General features: G+C 45.9%; 1 pseudogene; it reads right to left on the bottom strand.

Annotated features, from left to right (window-relative positions):
- Positions 1-543: 543 nt before the first annotated feature.
- On the bottom strand, positions 544-4,274 carry LOC101630241 (annotated as a pseudogene).
- Between the last annotated feature and the right edge of the window lie 336 nt (positions 4,275-4,610).

Here is a 4,610-nt window from a genome sequence, read left to right as displayed (position 1 = left end):
TTTTTTTGCATAGAAGATTGGGGGTACAGGCCAGAGGTACAGGGGGTGAGAGGATTCACCAAAGACAGAGCAGGGAGCAGAACAGGCAGATGGACTGAGGGGAGCAGGGGGGCGAGACAGGAGAGGTCTGTTGTGCTATGTGGGTGACCTCCCTGGCCGGGGATCAAACTCGGGATGCAGTGGTGACAGCCCTGAGACTTAACCCCTAGTGCACCAGGGAGGTACCCCTAAACATGTTGTCACTAAGCCAATACAGTGCCAGCCATCAGCCCAGTACACCAAGTGTACTGAAGTAGAAAAGATGAACAAGAACACAGCATTAGAAAGACTGCAACACTTTAGGAAAACAGTAAAACAGTTTTGTGCCTTTAGCCCCTAAAACAGCAATCTGGACTATCCATCCAAATAAATGCATTCTGGATCTATCTATACAGTCCTTCCTCAGCTACTAACGTATCTGTCAGGTGGGTGAAAATAAAGCAACACTGGCCAGCCTTTGGATATTTAGGAAGGGGAGGGGAGAAAGTCAGTTCTCAGAACAAATCAGTCAGCTTCAGTCTCCTCAGCATGGTCTCTGGATTCTTTGTCCTTCTGCCTCCTCAATACCTTGTCCTCGCTCCTGTGCTCCAGTATGGCAGCCTTTTTCTGCCTCTTGGGTCTATTTGTTGGTTCCCACCGTGTGCGTCCATTTCTCTCCTGCCATTTTACTGAAGATGTCCTCTTTACTGCTCTTGGAGGCATTTGTTTCTCATGCTTTTGTTTTTGAGCCATCTGTTTCAAGACCTCAGTTTCATGGAATTGTGTCCTTCTGCAGCTTCTAATTTTGTCAGAATTTCCTCCAGGGAAAGATCCATTTTCTTTGGAAGGGAAAGGGGGAGGAGTTCTGGACAGATTCTTTTGAAAGAGGGCTGAGAATCAGCTCAAAAGCCTGGACAGAGGCTCCCTTTTCCAGTTCTTTCCCCTGGATAGCAGAAGGAGGGGATGAACAGAGGACAAGAGACAGGCAGTGTGCTCTCCACAGCCACTGGCAATGAAAGCCTTGCTCTCTTGGAGCTGCCTGGACACACTCAGAGCACCAGCAGCCCCCTGACTGATGTGTATCTGATAGGTCTTAACTTGGGTTCCTTTTAAGACCTTACAACCCATTCCACAAAGCCTATCAGTTTTCCCTATGGAGTATCAGTCTTGACACTGTCCTTCCTGTAATTGACCAGCTGGAACTATAAGTCACTTCTTAGCTCTCATATTTTTACATACAGTAATAATAATTATTAGTTATAACTCTCCAATTAGAGATGAGTAAGCTTCACTAAAATCACAACCAAAAAAAAAAAAAAGAGAATAAATTAGACAAGAGGAAAAGAATAATATAAAATTAGGATCAGCACCTTAAATATGTACCAGAAGCTTCTTCCATTTACTAAATAAAGGTGGGTCATCACAAATATTGCTCTGAGTTTCCTAGTGGCTCAAGTAAAATGCAAATGCAAATGCACCTTGATCATGGATTTCCAGCCTCCGAAACTGAGAAAATAAATTTCTGATGTTTAAGCCCCACATTCTGGGGTATATTTTTATGGCAGCCCTAGCATACGAATATACCTGGAGCCAGTACACAAGTAGACAGAAGATTTAAGCTGGCACACTAACAAAGAGGATGTCCCAAATGTCCAATAAACATGTGAAGGAGGGCCCTCCCTGGTAGCGAAACAGATTAAAGAACAGCAGAATGAAGTCATCTACTGTCACTGCAGCATGAGTTTGATCCCTGGCCAGGGAGCTGACCCACATGGCACAGCAGACCTCTCCTGTCTCGCCCACTGCTCCCCTCAGCAGTGTATCTCAGTAGATCCACCTAATCTGCTCCACTCTGTCTCTAGTGAATGCTCTCACCCTTGTACCTCTGACTTGTACCCCAGTTCTTGTATGCATAAATAAATAAATCTTAAAAAAAATGTGAAGGATGTCCAACCTCCTTATTTATCAGGGAAAAGTAAATTTAAAAAATCATGCAAAGGGCCCTCCCTGGTGGCTCAGCGGGTTAAAGCACAGCACTAAGAAGCTAAAGCCACTTCCGCATGAGTTCAATTCCCGCCTGCCCCGGAGGTGACCACATGGCGTGGCAGACCTCTCCTGACCCGCCCACTGCTCCCCTCATACAGTGTGCTTAGTCAGTCGGCCTGTTCTGCTCCTCACTCTGTCTCTGACAAATCCTCTCACTGCCCTGCACCTCTGGCCTGTACCCCAGTTCTGTATGCATAAATAAATAAATCTTTTTTAAAAAATCATACAAAGTCAGATTGTAAAAATAATTTTTTTAATGGTAATTCTTTACGCACTGCTGGTGGGAGTGTAAATAACTATTTGGAATTATTATTACTTTGGAAAACCATTTGGAATTATTCAAGAAAGTTTAAAGCTGTATGTCTCTGTGACCCAGACATTACCTTTCCATATACACTAAGAGAGTGGGTCAACAATTTTTTAAAAAATATTTATTTATGTATATAAGAACTGGGGTACAGGCCAGAGATGCAGGGGATGAGAGGATTCACCAGAGACAGAATGGGGAGCACAATAGGCAGATCGATGAAGTACACTGCTGAGGGGAGCAGAGGGCAGGTCAGGAGAAGTCTGCTGCGCCATGTGGGTCAACTCCCTGGTTGGGGATAGAAATCTGGCTGTGGATAGCCTCATAGTGCTGTGCTTTAACCTGTTGCACCACCAGGGAGGGCCCTGGTTCAACAAATAAAGGACTATACCCAATTACCACTGTGAGATAAAAGCCACTTCCTAAAATTCAGCCAATCGGTGACAAACCCTCCTGAAAGTCAGCCTATCAGTGACAGCCCAGATTTCTAGACGACAACCAATCAGCAAGCGCTGGCTCCAGTCTCTTGCTATGAATGTCCCTGGGCCACTGTGGTCTTACTCCAGCAAGGGCAGGAACTCACTGGAACTCCTCAGTGTCTCCAAACTTCCACTGCTCTATGTCCACCAACTCCTGAACTCTCGGCTCCCCAAAACCTTCCCAAAGCTCTGGCTTCATTCTGGAAAATGGAAGCTTACAAATATAGTTCACACTCACAGGAAGCACGAAGCTCACTTTATCTGTGTCAGCTTTCTGATGCACGGTTTCTGGGATAGATGTGGGTCTGTGCCTCACAGTATGAGGTTTCTGAGCTCTTCGGGGATCTCCTGGGGGTGGGGAGGGGGCGGGTGAGTTGTCTGAACTGTGGAGGTCGGTATGCAGGGTTGATGTCTCAGTGAATGAGAGCCAGAAGGGTTTGTGGTTTCCTTTCCAGGTTGCAGTCTGAGCTTTTGGGGAATGTACTACGAGGCACTGGAAGCATGGACCGCTTCCAGCTTTGTACCTCACGGGGTCTAGTGTCTGAGCTCTTCGGCAATGTGCCCAGTATATGAGATCTTGGCATTTGTATGCATTTTTTCCCTTTAATACGTTGATGTCTTTGAAATGTGTATAGGATTTTATCCCAGAGTATGAGGTCTCTGCTTAAGTTTGGGGTCCCTGGAGGAATTCACTGGAGATCCCGTGTTTGGGGTCACAGAGTGTGAGATCTAGAGGTGTTTGGGTGAGGGGTTCTGTCTTAAGGCATGAAGTCTCTGAGCTCTGGGACTGTTCCACAGTGAAATGCCTCAGTGGTGGTTCTGTGTCTGTGGACTAACAGATGCAGTTTCCGAGTTTCCCTGGCTGTGCTCATGCTACGGTGATTATGAATTCTATTTTAGGCTGGGTACAGGGAGTGAGGTGTCTTAGCTACTCGGGATTGGTGTGGTCTGAAGGGTATACAGTCTGAGTTCCTTAGGGTCTGTGTTCCATGCTATAAAATCCCTGCGCCATTTGGAGTATGTTCCAAGTTGTGAGGTCTCGCATAGTTTTAGTGGTTTCTGTAGAGGCATGTGATACCTCTGACCTACTAGTAATCTTTTCCTAGGGTCTGAGGTTTCAGAAGCTTCCTGGTCCAGAGTTGGCAACAGCTTGATAGTGCTGTGTCTTTAACTCTTGTGCCACCAGAGAGGTCCCAGGGGCTACTTTCTTGATGGTGAGGTCTCTGCCATACTTGCTGTCTGTTTTCAGAATTGTTTATGGGAATTTGTCCCAACAGATGACCTCTCTCCCAGAGTGCGTGATCTCGACAATGTTTGAGAGAGCTGTTTCAAGTGTACGTGGTGGTGAGGTGTTGGGTCTGTGTCTGGAGATCTGTGAGTGGTTTGGGATACTCGATGTTAGTATGCCAGTTGTTGGGGCTCATACGGTACTGAGTTGTGTGGGGTGAAGTTTTTGAGGAATCTAGGCTCTGTTGAAAGGCACGAAGTTGCTATTCTTTTTGGTCATCTTGATTCCAGAGTGGGGTATCTGGCCTATTAGGGTCCATTTCCAGGCAGTGAGGTCACTAAACTGTATGTTTCTTTTCCAGGTGTCTGCTGTCTTTTGATGATCTGCATTCTTGAATATGAAGTCTCATCGACTATTTGGGGTTTATTTCAGGGTCTGAAATCTTTGATTTATTTATGGGTCTGTATTCTAGGGGTGTGAAGTCTTTGAAATGTTTCCAGGTCTTTGTCCACCGTATGAGGTCTCTAGGTTG

Source organism: Condylura cristata, unplaced genomic scaffold (assembly GCF_000260355.1).
Source record: "Condylura cristata isolate star-nosed mole 26May11 unplaced genomic scaffold, ConCri1.0 scaffold00027, whole genome shotgun sequence".
NCBI classification, from domain to species: domain Eukaryota; kingdom Metazoa; phylum Chordata; class Mammalia; order Eulipotyphla; family Talpidae; genus Condylura; species Condylura cristata.
The sequence above is the reverse complement of the archived record's forward strand: the minus strand, read 5'-3'. Positions and strand labels throughout refer to the sequence as shown.